Source organism: Acanthopagrus latus, chromosome 16, assembly GCF_904848185.1.
Source record: "Acanthopagrus latus isolate v.2019 chromosome 16, fAcaLat1.1, whole genome shotgun sequence".
NCBI classification, from domain to species: Eukaryota; Metazoa; Chordata; class Actinopteri; order Spariformes; family Sparidae; genus Acanthopagrus; species Acanthopagrus latus.
The window spans coordinates 10202908-10223429 of record NC_051054.1 but is presented as its reverse complement, the minus strand read 5'-3'; positions in this window follow the sequence as shown (position 1 = coordinate 10223429).

The following is a 20522-nucleotide window of genomic DNA, read 5'->3' as shown; positions in this document are numbered from 1 at the left end:
CTAAGGAGGAAAAAGGATGGCGGAGACTTTGCTGCAGAGTCAGTTGCCCCCCAATTACCATGAAACAAGACAAACAGCCATTAGACCAGGCCATTAGGCTGCAGGGAGAGCGGCCAGGGGCTTGTTGGGTTTAACAGTTCGTCAGGTTGTGAAAGTCACACAAAGTGTGCTCCGCAAGGTGTGGGACTGTGTATATCAGGATCATCATATGTGCAGTTGCCTACCACATGTTTTAAGACTTTTGAACCAGAAAAGAACGATGCAGTCTTATATTTCATCTTTATCTTCTGTAGGGACATTAAAGAAGACATACGGGCCTAACATTAAAGCTAGAAAGCCATGGTTTCATTCCGTGTCTATAACAGCACAATGATCTAGTCCCTCCAAAAGGAATATTATTGCAGTATGGTAGGGATTTCTCACGAGGGGTCTGAATACATGTAAAAAGTGTTACAGCCTATAAAACCGTTGCTTGAACGTAGTAAAGCCAAAGTGTATATAAAGCAGCACCTGACCAATAACAAAGCTGAACAATATCCTTTAACCTTGTCAAATTTGATCTGATCTCATACTAAACTACTTTGGTCATTAAAGGCCCCACATGGCCTCGGTACACCGCGACAGGTGTTTCCACATTTCCCTAATTAGCACCATTCTCTGGACCGTGCGCTTTCTGCACACTTTGTTTAGTATCCCTTCACCTGTTATGCCTCGAACAACTCAAGTCATTACTGCTTTTATTAGAGCAAGGACTTCGGTGACCACACGCAATTCCCTGCACGGCGGCGTCCAACTTCAGCCTCCGCGCTGACCCATTGTGATCACACAGAACAAGTGAAAACACCTGTGTGGGCGCACAGGGCCTTCAGTAGTGTAATGTCTGATCCGGAAGGAGCTGGTTCTCAATAAAAGTTTGAATAAAGTTGAATAAGTTGACAGTCGTGGACAAACGAAGGTGTTGGCAATTTTGTGATTCCCTTTGACAGAGGCGGTACATTGGTTAGTGGAGTAATGAGATTCTGAAGTTAGGAAAGAGGAACATGTCTGATACAAATTACTAATGACTAATAACTTTTTTGTTTTTTTCTTTATGACATGCTGAAGAGTTTCACCTGCTTTTAGTAGTTGTATTAATGGTTTTGTGTTCCACTTGCAAGGGCCGTTAAGTGAAGTTTGCATGTTCTTCAGGTGTGCAGGTGAGTTTCCTCAGGGTGTTTTTTCCCCAGAGTCCAACAACACGCAGGTCTGACCTTCTTTCCCGCGCATACTGGAACAGGCAATAGCTCCTGACCATGAACCAGGAAAAGTATTGATATGACTGAATACATAAATGGATGAATCAATAAATAAATACATAAATAAACAGATACATAAATAAGACACACACTGAATCAATGTTCTGATAAATTCCTTCATTATCTAGTTAACCCTATGCTAATCGAAATCAGGTATGGTTTCATAGGTCACACAAATATCTGGAGCCTCACTGCAAAATAGGGTTGTAGCATTAACATAAAAACATAAAATTAATCAAATAAAATAAATTAAAAAACTGCTGAAAATAAACATATAATGGCTCCATACAGCTTGTTTGGCATAGTGCAAGACTTTGAAGTCCTCAGATCCCAAATTAATTTTGAAAGGAACGTAATTTACACCCTCTAGATAATGCTTTTCGTTTTGGGGTGGAAACTCCAAGACCCCTGTGGAGATGCACAGAAATGTTTGGATGCAGTGTACTCAACACCAATTTCTTATTTAAAAAGCATTTCAGTCAGATGAATTGCTTGTTTTTAGTCCATTTTCACTTTATCTTTTTGAAGCAAGAAAAAAAAAATCATTGTTTTTTCAACTTATTTTCAAAGTAGCCTTCTTTTTCCAGTGATGGTAGAAAAAGAAGAGGCACATTTTTTTTTTTTTTTTATGTCCGACAGAAGTCTTCACAACAAACACATTTATGCATTAAACATGTTATGCATTGGATTTGTTTGTTGGCTGGTGGGGGATACGCAATACGCATTTTGGTGAGAAATCTTGAATGTAAATAAAGCCATGTTTCTTCCAAATAGAAAAATCCACAGGGTACCTCTCAGTAATCTACACTCCAACCTGGACTGTCTACGTGCAAGGAAAAAAAAAAAAAAACTGTCACTGCACCAGGGCAGGGGGTGTAAGATGACTGCTTCAGGTGTGTGTGTGTGTGTGTGTGTGTGTGTGTGTGTGTGTGTGTGTGTGTGTGGGTGTGGGTGTGAATGTACTGGTGATTTTTTTTTTTTCGTGCACTTCTTTGGCTGACACTTATGATGATGTAATGATCATAATTTGTTGGTATTGCACAGAGCGAGAGCATACAGCACAACACCCAGACAAATACTCTCATAATACAATAAACATTGCAGCAAAATCCCTTAATGGGCAATCAGTTATAGGTAAGCTTGGAGAAAATAGCCTTTTCAGTACTGATCTCTGTGAGAATATCTCTCTGAAAGTTGTCATCAAACCCTGCCTTAAAACTGCAAATGTCAGGAGCACAGTGCTACTAGCTTTGTTTCCTTTTTTTTTTTTCTTTTTTTTTTTTTTTCAAACAAAAACAGTTTGGGTATCCAGAATGTAGTGTGCCTCCCCCCCGAGCCCTGATAAATCCAGGGCATAGATCTCTTCAAACGGCCGGGCAGTTGGCGGGAATACTTGATATGGGCGCGGAGTTGCAAGGCCTCACTCACAAAGCCACAGCGTATTGATCTTCATGCATTATAGAAGCAGCTTTGAGGCCAGCTGATATTGGAAAGCATAGCTGGCTCTTCCTCGGAGCGTACACTCTAACATGCCCACTGGACCATGGCGGCAATAATCAGACACAGGTCCAGGGGATGAACATATGGATGAGATATCAAACGTCACCGCGCTCCGGTTGATAATTGTTTTGCATGATCGTGTTTGTTACACATGACACACTTTTTATTTATCCCCCCGTCGGTTCACGGGTATTGTATGTCTCTTTGAAACCGTCTGGCTCGCAGACTTTAATCTTAAATAGATTACAGCCCATTGTGTCACTGCGGGGCTGTCAGCCTTTTTCGGTCTGAATCATCAAAGTAAATCTATTGACTGCTGCGTGCCTCACTGTATGACCTCACCGGTGGTGCTTTCAGCAGCCTTGGCAACACCTAACTCTCCAAAGAACTGAGCCTTCCCATCACCCACAGGTCAATGTCACATGAACCTGAATGTGTGAACAGTGACACCAGTGATCCCACTGGGGCGCACAAAAGCTGGCCACTGTGGACACGGTGTTAGATATAGTGAGGAGAGAGAAGGTTAGGGTGAAGGGATAACGGTGTTTTGAAAATGTGTAGTATCTGCTTCGGAGGTGGCGAGTCCAATTGAAAAGCTCAGTTTTGGCTGGCTTAAAAAAAAAAAAAAAATGTTGATGTGAACAGCTCTTGGTTACATTGCATTACATTAAGTACACTTACAAATAATTTGCATCAGCAGTAGTTTAAGGAGATGCAATTTAATGTAATCCATGCAGGCATTTTGTTTAGTTTATAGTATATATAGCATGTTTTTGTAGGAGATTAGAGTTTGTTATTATTGAAAGATTTTAATGTGTGTTGTCAGATGCCTGCCAGTTCTGTAGATCAGGCAGGAGAGCAAGTCGACCCTCAGCTGTAACGTTGGGGGGGTTCGATTCCCTGTTCTTGTGCACATGCTGCTCAACACTGCTTGCCCAGATGTAATTATCTGTGGGTGGAAGTGTCAAAACCATAATGATTTGTCTGATCAGGTCAGCCCCTGTTATACCCACAAAAGCAAACACTTCCTGGCTACACCTGATTGGACAACATTTTCATTCATGGGCTGTCTGCTTCAGATGTCAGTAAGGACCAGCACTGCGGCTTGTTTGGAAAATTTCTCTTTCATCGCAAAACTGTTCAACAGAAAAGTGTTTCTGAAGACATTTGAGATGCAGTTGCTGAATCTGTCTGACACACAGAGGAGACGGTGGTCTGTCTACGGCAGAGACAACAGGCAGGCAGAGAAATGGTGGGGAAATGGACAAAGACAGGAAGTGGAAAGTAAAAGCTGACAGGAGAGGAGAGAACCTACAAACCCAAACCATGACACTGTCTTTATTTTAGAGTGATGATGATTAATTTACTAGCTTAAGTGAGTTTCCGGAGGTTTGGACTCATGCTGGATGTCTCTGATAAAGTAACCTAACCCTCGACTTTATGTAAACGAGTAGAAGCCAAGGTAATGTCTCTTGAAATGCGATGAGGCATGCGCATGCCATTAGGCTGTTTGGAAGGGGACGATGACAACAAACCTAATTTTAAAGGGAAAAATAATCTGACAGTTTTGATCGAAAACGATGGAGTATGACCACTTGTGTCTTAACGATGACTTTCAAAACTCTACAGAAAAGAGATGAATCTGATGAGATACAGGGGGACATTGAAAAAAGAACACTCAGAGGAGACAGATGAATATTCTTTAGATCATGACTTTAGTGCACCATTTTGTGTTCACTCAACTGCCATTAAATTAAAAGACAAAGAAGAAGAGGAAGAAGAAAAACAAGGAGATGGAGACGATAAGATTTCAGTGTTGACAGAAAACTTCTAGATACGGATCTGAAAACCCTGCTGTGCATTTAAAAACTTTCCGCTCATAAATTGCATTTTCGAAAATGATCCACATTGGTTTCAGACTGAGTGTCATTTGCAGTGTTTGAACGTCTCTCCGTTTTACGCACACCTTCTTTTTCCTTTTTTTTATTTATTTATTTTTTTATCGAGCTATTTAAATGCATTAGCGTCTTGCTCACACACGCAAAGACACACAAACACAAACAGAACATCCCCGCGGTGACAAACTATGTGTGGCAGGGCAAATGCAATTTGATTTCGTTCCAGCAAAAAAAACAGCATGCCTCTCATTCTCCTGACTGATGCTTCTCTGCTGTGTATAAAACATTCAAATAGAGAGAGACAGGCATTTATAAGGCCGATATATTTCAAAGCAGATTCCCCTAAGTAAAGATGATACTGGGGATCCTATCACATATGGGCAGATGGAGGCAGGGAAAAGGAGGGGACAAGAGGAATTTTTTTTTATTTTTTTCCCTCCAAGAAGAGGAAAGTCATCTCTGCTCACATCACATCTGCCTCTTCTTTCCTTGGACCAGGAGGCCTCGAGGCCTTCCTCTCTGGCGTTCCTGACATCTTGGCTCCCTTAATTGCAACGCTTGCCGGCCATATTGGTATTCACGTTAGGGCCCCTGAACAGATGGCGTTTAACTTTAAATATTATTAACACTTCCCAGCATCCTAAGATCCTGGGTGGGGGGCATGAGGACTGGCAGACGTGCAGGTGGAATTACCGTAGTTTCCATTACAGCATCAAAGGAGGAAACACAAACTGTGTCTGTGTGTTTGATTCCTGTTTCCTTCAGAACCACCCTGTTTATGTTTTCATTTCATCTTTGCATCGCTATTCATATCATGCTATATCCACATGTGCATATGCGTGTATACTGTATGTTGCATTAGTATTTCCAAAGAAGGATTCAACTGCTTAACAAAGTGGTACGCAGTAGTAAAAAGGGAATCCAACAATTTGGCAATACATAAAAGCATTAACATATAGTAAGGATAATCAAAAATAAAGCAGATGAGTATAAGTTTACAAGCTGAAGTCCTTTTATGCCACATCACAGAAAGACCAAAACAAAACAAACTATTCTATAGAGAGGAGGATGTATTGAGGAATCTCACAGCCTGAGGGAACTGTTATACAGCAGCAGATACTTCTGTATCTGTTTCCAGATGGCAGCAGGGTGAACAGACTGTGGTTGGGGCGGATGGTGTTATTTAGTATCCTTTGGAATCTGCACTGACACATCACTTCACATTGAGACATAATAAGACTATAACGGAATTCATCAAGTAAAAGGACATTGATAATGCTTTCTTTTTCTTTCTCTCTTTTCAGAGTACATGTAAATTTCAGTCATGTTTTTAATATTGCTTTTTTTTCTGTTCAAAGTAACTAAATGCTGTTCTTACTTCAAAAACGTGTATCTTTGTTGTTGTTTTACAAGAAAAGTGAATAAATGAACATGAACTAGTTAATTTGAGGGGCTTTCATTTGAATCTGTTTTTACTGAACTGAACCCGTGTGAATGTGCACAACACTGATCTCAGGCTACACTTAAGTCTCAGGTGGGATTGAGAAATCATTCACACACTCCAAACAATTATCTGATAAATCTGTTCTTAAATGTAGAGGTAGCTGGCAAAATAACGCTAAAATTGAGTTTATGTGTACTCTCTTCTTGGATTGCTGAAGAGTTTGGCAGCTGCCTTTCGAATTAACTGAAGTCTGTAAAGCCTGTGTTTGCTTCAGTGTGAGTAGAGTGAGTTACGGTTGTCTAAACGGGATGTGATGAGCATGACTGACAGTTTACAGGTCATGTAAGACATCTCCTTAAAGCCTTTAAAAGACATGTGAAACATTTTATTGACCCTCCGTGACCATCTTAAGTACACATTAATGCTAAAGTGAGTATGAGAGCATTGCATTTAAAAAAAAAATAATGTCTTATTCAAGTGCAAAGAATGAGTCCAAAAAGCCACAGCAGGAGAGTGCGCCCTGCCTGTCCCCTCGGTAAATGTGCCTTCAGTCCATCTGAATGTGCTCCGAAATGCCTTTGAAATATGCATACAATCTGAGAGGGTCTGCAGATGCACTTAGCTGTTAGGTGGTTGGAGAGGTGTCGGAGAGGTGGGATGGCGCGGAGTGACTGTGGGGCAGCGCAGAGGGGAGGATGAGCAAGCGGGAGGAATGGAGAAGACTGGGGCCAGTGAGAATAAGAGCAAGCTGTTACTTTTACATAGTGTAGGCCAGAGTGGCTGCTTTTGATGACAGCCACGGGGGGAGTACAGTGATGCGCGTGTGTGTGTTTGTGTGTGTGTGTGTGTGTGTGTGTGTGTGTGTTCATGCAAGAGTGAGTAACTCCGTCCCCTCTGTTTGAATGTCTTTGTGTGTCAGTGTCTGGATTTGTGGGAGCGAAATAGAGAACCATTGTTTTTTTGTTTTTTTTTATGCTACTGTTTTTTGGGGGTTTTTTTGTATTTATGTCTGTTCCTGTCTGCGTGGGTGTTTGTGTGTCAGAGAAAGAGAGGGAGAAAAAAGGAAAAACTGTGCAGCAGTATGAGTGAAGGGGAGTGGGGGGCGATGTTCTCGAGCATGCAGCGACATGTCACATCGTATTTGTCACATTTGAGGGGAGGGCACCCGTAGTCTCTGGTGCCCTGACCCTGCAGCCGGGTGGTGCTGTTTTGCTGTAGCCACACAACAGCCGCCGTCTCCGGGATTGCGGGAGCTGCAGCTCGCTGACCCTCTGCAACCCTGCTGGCAACCTCTGGAGCCTGGCAGCCGCCTTCTGCTCATCCCATATATATTGAACTCTTGCCTGCACCATGGGGAGACAAGATATTGCATCGTATGAGTGCACAGAAACAAGCAAACTAGAACCTCTGCCATTAAAATCAGCGATCATTTTAAGCTGATTGCTCAGCGAGTGCAATGCGGTTTGGCGAAGATTCTCAACCGACACCCACTGAAATGCTGCAGGTTGAGAACCGCAGGAGGTTATTAATCTATGAAAAGAGGTGATTGCAGTCTGGCTTCAGATGAATCATGTGCTTTCTCTGCTCGGTACTTAACAGGTGCAAGAGCTACTGCTTCAGTTACCCTGGAGACAGCGATTTGAAAGGGCAGACGAAACCGCACCTGGATCGGTCGGGTTAATGGGAAAAGGCAATGCTTTAATGTAAAGTGCATGCTGCCACTGTAGAGGATGACATTTTGTGACAGACTTGAGCTTCCTGTGAGACAAACAAGTGAGTACCTCTTTGTGTCACCCTTTGCGAAAACAGCGGTGCTGCTCGTCGCAGCCTCCGCCACAATAGCTGTGTTTTAGCAGTGACTCAACCGCAGGCATTATGCAAAAAAAGTGCACTGTGACAAATTAAAGACATGTCTATATTTTATGCTAAACCTGAACTTCTGGCAGAGGAGAAGCAGGCTTGTGTGTTTCAATGCTCCTCTCCGACACGTTTGTCTAAAGTGCTAATTTGCGGCAATCACAACGTGTAAAGTGTTTAGGGATCCAGATTTCGGCGACAGAATGCTTCGACAGAAGGGATGGCCGTTATTAAACTGTTGTGGGAATCAAACCTTTGTCTTCTAATCGCTTCTCCACCACAACAGTGCACCCTGCCAGGTCCCTGTGTCGCCTATAAATTAACAAGAAAGGAGGTGAGGCGAGTGGGGAAAGTGAACGAGGAATTCTGCCTTATATTTTGAAGGGAATACATTTTTATTGTATTGTTGCAAAGTGCTTAAAATGAACAAAATCCTTGGGTTGTTGAGCATTTAAGGAGATGAAATTCAAAGGAGACATATTCGGGTTATTTGTTATTTTGGGTAACCTCTAGAAAAGGTTTATGTGCTTTAATGCTCAAAAAACACATTGGTTGTGTCATACTGTCCAGTGTTGCAGCACAGTATTCCCCCTCCATCGGCAACACTCTGTTTTAGCTCCTGTCTCTTAAAGCCCACCCCCCCGAATACCTCTTCTGATTGGTCAGCTCACACATGCCTGAGACAGCAGCACTAACAACAGAGCAGTTGTGCTAAGTCAGTTCTTACGTGCCAAACTAGCCCCCAGGCATAATTAAACAAATGTGTGACTCTGTGATGTCATGAAGTCACAGCTTTAAGGGCGGGGCTATTGAAGAGGCATTTCCGGAGCAGTGATTTCTGTGGGAGAGATGACCTCTCTGAGCTTTTTTTAACTTTAACTTTAACTTTTTTAAGTTGTTTTACATGCACAAGAACTTGTACAAAACACTGAAGGAAATTGATGAAATTCTGAAAAAGCATAATAGGTCTCCTTAAAAAGTAACAATAGGTGCTTTGTATGCCTCACTGTGCAGTTAGGGCACACACACACACACACACACACACACACACAAAACACATTATCAAATAAAGAACTCATTTCTGGTCTCTGCTCCGAGACCAGGCGCGTAAACAGACTGGTCATTCTGGTGTTTAGCTGGGCTCACCTCTGGGCTCCAACCACAGCCGGAGCAATTACACAAATAAGCCTCCGCAGTTCATTCCTGTGTGAGACGAACAGACGTGCCTGATACCTTCCCAATTATAAGTGAGAGAAAGTAGTCTTTTTCGCAGACTCGCACATCTGAACAATGCCTCCCACTCGAGGGGGGCCCCCGTCGCAGGAAAAGAGGATGCTGTTTTTGCTGTTTGTTTGCTGCGGCTGCTCGGTCCTTCATGTCAAGTGTTTACATCGCTTCTTTAATTAATTAGCTATTCATGAAAAGGCGCTCTAATCACAGGCAAGGAGGTCAAAAGCTGTTCATGTGTTGTGCTGTCATGGAGATAGAAATCTCTGATCTGCTGTTGCTGTCTAGTAATAAGCACAATAAGAGACACCTTACATGCCAAAGCAATGTGTATGTGAGAGTTTTCCTTGCATCCTCTAAAATATATGTACTTATTTATGAAGATAATCATGAATTACACATTCAGCACAGGTTATATGAATATGTCTGGTGAAATAAACAGTCTATCTGATATCACTGGGTTGGGGTTGTTCCTGGAACATCATAATTAATAATGCTCATCTCTAGCTAGGATTAAGCAAGTTGGGGTTTGTTTCCTGCTGGAAAATATCATTATTATACCAGTGACTTATTGTTTTTGATTTCCTCTCAGGTTTCTGCTGCTGTTCGCTTAAGTTTAGGTTACAAAAAACACGTGGCTTCAGGATGACATGGTTTGGGTTTAAATACACCCTTTTGCATCGTCAAACACACGTGACAAAGAATAACTTCTCTCATGTGCGTATTTTCAAAGTCTTTGTCCCTTCCACGTTGTTAAACCATGACATTTCAAAAACACGATAGGTCAGCTGCAGTGACGTTTCAGCCTGATTCATCTCATTTCGTTCGGGTTTTTAGCAGCCCGCAGATTCACCCACACCTTTTTGGCCGATGCAGGTGTGTTTTCAACAGGCAAAAACTACAGTAACCCCGTTCGATTTGTCTACCATGTCAGCTTTACAAGATGAGACGTCGGTGTTGTGTTAACGGCTTGTTTTTTCCAGCATTTCCAGAGGACATAACTCCCCCCCCCCCCAAAAAAAAAAGACAACGTGAAGGTGACTTTGAATTTGAATTTCAAACGGAAACATTGTGTTTCACTTCCTGATGAAATACACTGTGAATGTTTGCAGGTCGGTACGTTAATCCTGGGTTATTGTGACAGAGAAAAGAAAGAAGGGAGAGAAAGAAAGAAAAGTGATACGACTGCTGGATATGAAGACGTATATATTGGCTGCTCGTCCTGCCAATAATTCCTTCACTGAGCTGCAGTACAAAGTCCCCGCAGGATGATTGAGTTGTAATCGTAGCCATGACTCTTAATGTGTCCCTCTGTTTAGGACCTGACTGAATAATTTATGCATGAGTAAAATGATCAGTTGTAAGGCTCTTAGAATCAAGTGCTATTTCCATTTCTGCAGCGACATCCTTCAGGGGTCAAGACCTTTGCCTTTATTGTGTGATGCCATTTTGAAAGAGTGAAACGAGGGTGACAACAGAGGGGAGACGGAGAGACAAATGACAGAAACGAGACAGACTAATGAAGAGACAGAAAAGGAGCGCCTGCGAGAAACAAAGGAGAGAGTGACAGAGCAGCGGGAGGTATACGCTGTTTGTCAGCACAAGGAGAGCGAAATGTCAGTTTTTTGTGCTGCATCAGTGAGTGATGGCTGCCATTATCCCACCCAATGGGTATAAGCAGGCGATATTAGCACACTGTTTCCACACTCAGATGAAAAAGGCAAGAGTTCTCCACAGTGGGGATACCCAGAGCCAGCATGGAAAATGGAGTGTGAAAGCAATCAAGGCATAAAGATTGGTGGGGGAGATATAAAAAGACCAGGGGAGGAGTTGTGGGGGGGGGGGAATAAAGAGAGAACAAAAGGAGCAGGTGTCGCCATGCACAAAAGACCAAAAAAAAATCACAAGAAGGAGAGTTTCAAAAAATGGAAGAAGAGAGGAAATTATAAGAGAGTGTCCCTGTTGTTTCAGAAGTTCCTGCAGAGTTTCAAATATAATGGTCTCTCTCAATATAGAGCACACGCCGTGATCTGACATCCATTGAACAAAGTGGCTGAGGCAGATATGGCGGCCTGGGCCACTGTGGTGGGATATGCACACAATGAGAGCAGTAATTATAGAACGAGCGCACCGCACGAGCTGCCTTAACACTGAGGGGAACCTACCTGCAATTGTTTCAGCCGACTGAATGGGTTTACGTGTGTGATAGCGAAAACAGACGGAGGCGGTGATGGATTTGAATTGTATGGACTGAAATCTAACAGGTATGGTCAGGATGTCGACTGAAATTAAGTCACAATCTTGAATGTCAAATTAAAAAATGGAATCGTCGATGCTGCCACGCCCCGCGTCACGTCCCGTCGGCTTGCCAAGTGGAAAAAAAAAACACAAAAAAAAACACATTCACTCACTGTCCACATGTATGCACGCTCCCTCGCTCTCGCTCGACCACTCACACCTTACGCACACACATTTCATACACCGCCATATTCCTGGCAGGGCTACGCCACTCTTACAACAATGGCAACTGCAGATGCAGGAGACCCATCGACAGAACTTGAACCCCCTCCTCTTTCACTGAATTTGCCAGGGTGGAAGTATTTTGGATTTCCAGTAAGTTATGTAGACAACGTTCGCGTTGTCGACAAAAAAGCCACCGCTTGCAAGCCCTGCTATGTCCGTGTACCATATTCTTCCTCTGGCAGCATGACTAACATGGCAGGGCATCACCGCAGGCACCACAAAAACATAGATTTATCGGTTAAACCAACACCTGTAATACAAACTACTGTCCCGTCTCCATTTGGAATTAAAAATCAAGAATGAACCGTGACCTGAACACAAAACAGGTGTTTTTATCAGTGTGTAAGATTTGAAGGAGTTCAGGGTTTAACGCTGCAAAGAAATCTACTTTAATCAAACTCCTTGAACACTCGACAAAAAACCTTTTTACAGCTGACTTTTGGCTTCAGTTGGAGAGAGTAGAATTGCCATTCATTCCCAGACCAAATGATCGGCTCCCGCTCCGATTGGCTGTGATAGAAACATGACACATGGGGTGGACACACTAAATTGCACCCCTGAGACGAGAGTTGGAGAAGGATGCTGGTGCGTTAATAGTTTACCATCCGTTTATGTTCAGAAGCTCTTCAGAAGAACATTGCTCAACCAGTGTTGAATTTGAAAGAGAGACTGAAGTAAAAACATATTTGAAAAAGAACCATTGTCACTGACTTCCATGTCAGCACCAGATACCTGCCAGCTGCCTGGTCGGTACTGCACATGTGCAACTCACAACTGAGATAAGGAAGAAGCAAGATGGATGAAGTGCAGTTTTCTTTTTATGCATCCTAAAAAAAAAAAAAACTGGTAATGCTAATTGCTCATCAATTTTTCCACCAGTGATTTGCTAGCGAGAAGAATCTGCGCCATCCATCATCGCAGAAAGCTTTTTCTTCTGACAGAGAACCCAGAGATGACAAAGCTAGCAAATTAGAGAGGCATTAACACACAGGATATGTCCCATGTAGAATATCCTATGTATTGATTACTTTCCCTACCCATTTACCAAGGTGAGCTCTAAACCCAGGGATTTCTTATTAGTGGAGGTTTTAATAGAAACCCTCCTTTGATTTGGGGGAAGAAAGATTGTATCAAAATGCTAAATACTGTAATAATAGCATTGCTTTTTCATTTGCTTTAGCGATTTATTGGCCTTAGAGGCTACATCTTTTGGAAGATGACAGCATGAGTGGGTTGGAGATTTAACGGTTGTGGTTTTATTACAAGCCTGAGCACAATCTGAGAAGTCATGTTTGAAAGCCAAGCCAAATAATGACTGAGTTGGGTTTTGATCAATAATCCTGTCAAATCCCAGCAGAGGGGTTACGCTGTGATGATTGTGTGACTGTAAAAACCATATAAAAATCTTATTGTCCGCTCAATAGTATTTATAGCTAAAATGTAATAGTTGATACAGCAATCCTAAACATTTTTTTGTTGTCGTTGTTGCTTTTACTAGAAGTATTTCCATTTTCCTTTGCAGTGCAGAATAACCCAATGTTCAAGCGAAACAAAATATGTTTCCCAGATACTCAGAAATGCCATTATTTTCTTGGCACAAACAGGACAGCATGCTGGCGTCTGCGTGCGTCAAGACGAAGCTGCTGGGATGAATCTGCCTCAGTAAGTGATTCACAGTCCCCTGGGCCTTCAATCAATGTTATTTTGCCTCTGAGATTTTGTAATGGCACTTGTGACTTGATTCCCTTTCACGACGAAGGTAAAAACAAAGGGGAATGACGCAGGCAATCAATCCATTATCAGAAAATGGCACTGTGAGTCAGAGGGACAGGGGAAGTAGCCCAGATGCATAAATAGCTGGGAATGATGCACTGTCTTTGTCAATCACGTCCGTACTCCAGTAAAGCACAGGCAAGGTTGGAGTATCAGTGGAATTCAGACAGATGAGTCTTCGCAATTTCAAAGCCAACTAACACATAGTTCGGCCCGCATCTAACCCCATCTCAGTCCGTTCACCAGCTGTGGCTCACCTACTCCATCTCCCTCTCCCTCAGCATCTATCTCGATATGAAACAAGTCAACAACGCTAAGGCGGCAAAGCAATCAAAACAAAGACCTCACTGTGTACATTTGATTGAGAACTGAGGGGAGGTGAAGAGAGGTGAGGCTGAGAAAACTGTAATTCTAGACTACAAAGACTTCCTCTCAGGGGAAATGTGGAAATGAACCAAAAATGGCAAGGTGTCAGCATCAAAAGGAGATTATTTGTTTTCAGCTCCGGAGGAGGGCAGAAGCGCAAGTCACATGTTAAGAACTGCGAAGATGAGATGTAATGGCAAAAAAAGCTCTTTTTTTTTTTTACAACCCTTTCAACCACAGACACAGCCATAGAAAGGATTATTGAAGTGCCCAACCAGGGGCCCAAGATGAAAATCACTACAAAGAAGCACAATATGACTGCAGAGTAACACAAAACAACTTCCACTAGGCGCAAAATTGTGCTAAATGACCACTAAGACACTAAATGGGTAAATAGAGGAGCCCAAAAAAACACACAGACACTAAGTTTACATGACGCTAGAAATGGTCGGACTATTGTGTTAGTACAACATAAACTGGATTAAATCGAATTTCTAAAAGTCTGACTAACACACCCAGATGATGCGTTTGTAAGTCGATTAACGCTTTCATGCATACATCTTAGTCGGACCTGAACTGATCACGTAACGACTACAAAGAGAAACAAAAATAAAACATGATATGATGCAAAGCGACAAGGAACTACTTCAGAGACACGCAGTGATTTCAAAATTACTTCAAAGGGATGCAAAACAACTACAAAGGGATTCTTAACAACTTCAAAGAGATGCTAAATGAATACAAAGACAGACAACACAACTTCAAAGAGAATCTGTACAACTACAGAGAGACACAGATCAACTACAAAGAGAAACAAACAGACACAAAGACACAAAACAACTACATAGAGACACAAAACAACCACAACGATATAAATAACGATAGGGAGCTACCTTAGAAACACAATGACTTCAAAGAGAACCGGTACAACTACAGAGAGACACAAATCAACTGCAAAGAGCAACACAGGGACACAAAATGACTGAGAAGGACCACATGAAGACACAAAACCACTACTTATTCAAAAAAGATATGCAACACATCCACACAGAGAAACACAAAAACACAAAAATGACAGGGAAAGGGAACCAGTCAGCGAGAGTCTATGTTTTAGGTGAGTCAAAACGATTATGAAGAGATGCAGTACAACTACAAAGATGAACTGTCTACAAAGAGAAACACAAACTACCACGTAACCAAGCAAAACAACTAAACTGAGACACAAAAACAAACACAAAGGGACGCATGAACAAGTAGGAACTAATTCAGACACAAAATGAATTGGAAATAAACTACAAAGAGATGCAAAGTATTATAATTGTGCCTCTTTCAGTCTGAGTGTCTTGCTGTTAAGCCGGAGGGGTGGGCGGTCTTCTTTATGTCTGTGCCACGGGACCTGTTGTCTTATAATCTGTGTATAGGCATGGCACGCGCACAAACACTCTCTCTGGTCTTTGGTTGCAAAATATTGTTTGAGCAGCAAAATGACAGCTCCATTTACCAGCAGACACAATGCCTCAGTGGTAACCTTCCTACCTACACTCAACATCAAACCTATACTTTTGTGTCTTCACCTGCTCTCCTCCCTTGTCTTTTCTTGAAGCGGGCGATAGCGTGGCGCAGAAATGCGAATCAGATTGCGGGAGATGATTGTACTTTCCCATCAACACAGCCACTGAATGCGTTCATTGTGCCTGCGTTTGTACAGGCGCTGACAATTGGTTTAAAAAGACCTTTTTTCCTCCTATGCCTGCAAACGATGCTATCTCCCCCACCTATGCTCAACCATCCCTCCACTAACTTTTGTACACCTCCCCCAGACATCTCTGGCATTTTTCATCCAGAGTGAACTAAATGAGAATAGATGTTGCGGAGCTTCATTTTTGGGGAAATGGGGACAGCGCATGCCTCTTACTCTAAATCAGCCCCATCAGTCGGTGAACTCCGCGCCTCGCTGTGACAGTTGAATATGTGTGGGTGACAGTACAAACAAAGGTGAATCGATGCATTTCCCCGAGGAAGAGACAAAGAGAGGTTGAGAGGAAGACAGAGAGTGAGGAGGAGAGAGGGGAGAGAAAAGACTGAGAGATGAAGGTGGCAGCGCGACACAGGGAGTGTGACAGTGTCATGCAGGCTGGTTTCATCGTTTCTCCCCAGCGCCCTAGGGAGATCATTAGCTCACAATATGGAGTCTATCAATCCTCACAGAATACCACTCTCCCCTCCGGATACATGTCCCGTCTGTCTGCCTCTCTCTCGTTCTCTCTCTCTGTCTATCTGTCTGTTTGTCTACACACTGCTCATAGATGTATATTCGGGATCATGAAAATCTAGTTAGTCGGAAATGGGTTGCGTGCTATCTAACCCTCAGGGGTGTTTCATAGAAAGAGACAGTAGCCTAAAGAGTAGCTATTATCCCCTATGAAAGCGTAACTCCTACACTCACGCTGTGCTTACTTGTCGATGTCCTGCCTTTTTTTATTTCACTTGACTTGATGCTCAGGATTATATTGCCCATATATTGAGGGTTGAACTGAACTGAACTGAACTGAACTGAACTGAACCGACGGATCTAGCAAATGTCGTGAGCAACTAAATCACGACTCAGAGCTGATAAGTTAATGTAGTTTACCTGTTTGTTTAAACGGTCACCAACAGGTAGGGAGTCAGTGCAGTTTATATTTAAATTTACATTTAGGGCATTCAGCAGACACTTTTGTCCAAAGCGACTTGGAGTAATTCATACATACATACATTCATACACTGATGCCTGTGGCTGCCAAGTCAGGTGCCGACCAGCACGTCGGGAGCAGTTTGGGGTTCATTATCTTGCCCAAGGACACTTCGACATGCAGACCAGGGAAATCGAACCAGTGACCCTCTGATAACAAGACGCTGGCTCTACCCCTGAGCCACCAGTTTAAAACTAGAACTTTAAGCAACCTTGTGAAGTTCCCCTGCTTCGCAATACAAGTATTCCAAAGGATTTGAAAAATCTCTCAGGCTTGTACTGGTTGATTTTTTTGACATGTAAGACTGTTGAATGTGGAAATGTATTTAGCAGATTGCCTTGAATCACATAATCAACAGGTGTCTATTCATAAAATGACAGAGATTGGAGATGGTTGACTTTGAATGTGTGAGATACGATCCTGCACCATAGGTTTTTAGTAACGTTACATCCCCACCTAATAATATTATTCATTTATTCTCTACTGTGATATACTGACTATTTTAAATATGTACCCCCTCTTGCACAAAGCAATATCCTTCAGACTCCTGCATGACAAGCTTGTATAGTTAATGGATGAATGGATGGCACGCTGAAATTCAACCCATTTATATTTTTTGGATTGTTTCTCACACATTTCTGTGAATTTCGCGTCAGTGAAAGGTACACCTCTGTGAATGTTCTCTCCCTCTGTACATATTGCAGTATTTAATCTACTTCAACAGCATCCTGTCATGTGACTGGGTCCAATGATTATAAACTATACAGAGATATGACTTTGTTTTTTCCAAAAGGAGGATGATGCACTGGTGACCCTGGTGGCAAAGAGGTGAATGTGTCCCTAATTGGAAAAGGATGTCACACGTGCACACACACACACACACACACACACACATATACTCCCACAAACGGCGACCCTCTGGGAGGTAATCTCTCTTCCTGTTCCGGCTATGCCTGGCCAGCCAAGCGGAGCTGCCACCTCGTCGTGTCCTTCTGTACCGAGCCTCTGTATCGTCTTCCTGCAAGCAGAGAGAGAGAGAGAGAGAGAGATGGAAGAGGGCAATTCAGTCTCCAAGACACACATGACACACGGGGCGGCATGGAGCCTGATGCCCTGCAGTACAAACAAAGAAGTTTTACAGAAGCAGCAGCATCTAATTCGCAGTCTGCTGCATGTGCCCCCTGTGTGTGTGTGTGTGTGTGTGTGCGTGTGTGCGTGCGTGCGTGCGTCACACCTGCGAGTGGCTGCCTGTTTTCATTCGAGTTAGCGGTTCGACTATAAAAGTCGCTGAAATGTGGCATTGTTGAGCATTAAATACCAGCTGCTCTGGAGGAAAGAAATAAAAATACAAATGACCGCAGAATTCTCAGTAGCAAGAGAAAGCACAACATCGAGATGTGTGTGACGCGTGAGTCTGTAGAAAGGTACCTTGATCTTGGAGTACAATGTGCCTGATGTAATGAAAGATGTGCTGGTTTGCAACAGCATGACATACAATTTCCGTCCATCTCATCCAAAGAGTCGTTCCCTATTCATTGCTGTAAATATGTGACCACCTGAGATGTTGCTTTAGAAAGAATGAAGGACGGGGAAAAAAAAATACACGAATGCAAAGGCACACACGAAGCAGCGGAAAAAGGCACTTTGGAGGTCAAATAAAAGGAAACGAGCCTGGCAATATGAAACACAAAGTCCCGACGCATCGATACATGTTCAACACATATCAACGACCCCATAAATGTACATTAAAATGATATGCAGGGAGCAATAAATACGCTGTTTAATGATTTCGCCCCTCCAGAAGGGCCCTCTCTTCTCACCCACACACACAGCAGTTCCATCATTAACTCAGTATGCATATAAAAAAAACTAATTTTCCCTCTCTTTTTTTCTTTTTTTTTTTTCTTTCCTGTTTCATATCATTTACTTCAGTGTATCTGGCACCCGGCACCCTCTTACTTTACTTTTCTTCAGTTTTTCAATTTGTTTCACCTAAGAGGTTTTTTAAAAATTCATTAACATTTTGCGCAAAGTACTTCTGGGAGCCGCATATTGATTTCTTATTAATAGGTTGTTTGTCGTAATAAATTATTTTGTTCTTTAGGCGATGAATATGTAAAGTTGAAAATGCAGTTGGTGGAGAGAAGCGGGAAAAAAAATAAATAAAAACAACAACAAAAAAAAAATTGCTCCAGGTGCCACAACCAGCGGAGAGGAGAAAAAATGCAAATGTCTTTATTCATTCAATAAAAAACAAAAAAAACACGCTGAGGTAATCGTTAACTGTCATTTTGTGCTTATAAATGAAGAAGGGTGGGCTCGCTCACTTTAACTCCTGTGTGCACCGTGTAATAAATGAACAGCATACCACTGACACAGAACACCTCGTATGTAATGTAAATAACTCGGTGCTTAGTGATGGTGTCATACAGTCAGTAAAGCTGTGTGTTTTCGGGCGTATGCGTCGTGTTTGTGTTTGCGAGTTTAAGCAGAGAGACGTGGGACGGGAGACACTACTACAGCACGATTCTTTGAAAGTGAACTGCACAGATTTAGCACTCCACTCCCACCACATTGTCTGACTCATGACGGACAGTTTAAAGAAGGTAAAGTCGATGCAGCACAATCAGAGACGTCTCTTTCTCCACCCCCCCCACCCACCACTACATGTATTCCTCTTCCCTGTCAAAACACCCACATTAACCACAGTATAGACCACATTCACGCTTGCACCCAATTTTCCTCGTGCCTCAAACTCTGTTACAGTTTGCAAGTCCTGTAGATGTAGGTAAAATCTACCTATTATCATTCCACCAATTCCTGATTGTCTTTCTTGATCAGCGACTGGAAAGACAATGGATTGTGAAAGTCCAGTGGGAGGTTGGGCCATATGCCAGTGTTAGATGACAACCAATATTAGCCCTCAACCACTTCTTTGCTAACGGTAGCATTTGATAGAATTACACAATATAACAGGCAATACTCAAATCTATTCTGAAATGTCAAAGCTTGGAAACATTTATATGAAAGTGAATCAAACGGTAATGTTAGCAAGGAAGTAGCTAAATGCTAACCTCAGCTTGTCGGTTATCAAATATGTTGTGTATGTGCCCTGAAATATGGCCCGATGATCCACCAGGGTTTCCTGTCGCACTGTGTATCAGTATGGAACGGTAATGTTAGCTGGGAAATGGTTGAATGCTAACATTAGCTGGTGCTTTGTTTGACCTTGAAATCCTGCCCAATCACTCTCTAGATTTTCAACAGGCACTTGTTCACTTGATGGCTGGTCGATGAAAAGATGTTGTCCATTGGATTTGCGCCCTGAGCGTGACGTCAGAGGACACCGGCCGCCGCGCGATCAGATCACTGCAGCTCCACCGAGGTCAGTTTCCTCAGGGGCGCGGGGTATGTTGTGCCCGTGGCGTCTACTGTAACCTGTGGCGTCAAGCGCAGATGAGGAATGAGCCGCAGAGGTCTGGTGAGTTCACTTTTTAAACTTGTGCTCTTCAGCCACAACTACGCTGGCTTGAGTGACATCACTCCGGGCACCTTATCATAATCCGAGCACCCTCCAGAGTGACAAAAAGCTTTACACAACTTTTGCACGTACAACTTTTTTTTCACATATGCATTCAAAATGACCTGCGAGCAGACCATTGAAGTCTGCAATCGATGAAGTTTCCCTCAGCGCAGCACAGGATGACACAAAGCATATAGGCAGTGGACTCACATTCTCTGGCAGCTGTCTAAAAGCCCATGCATACAAGGGGTGGACAAAATAACAAGAACATTTGACAACGTATCGCACGCTGTTGCAATTGCACCTTGATAAATGCTACATCTGACAGGAGCTAATTTAGCTGTGAAGCATTTTCTGAGGCTGCTGTGGCTCGTGTTGTTGCTT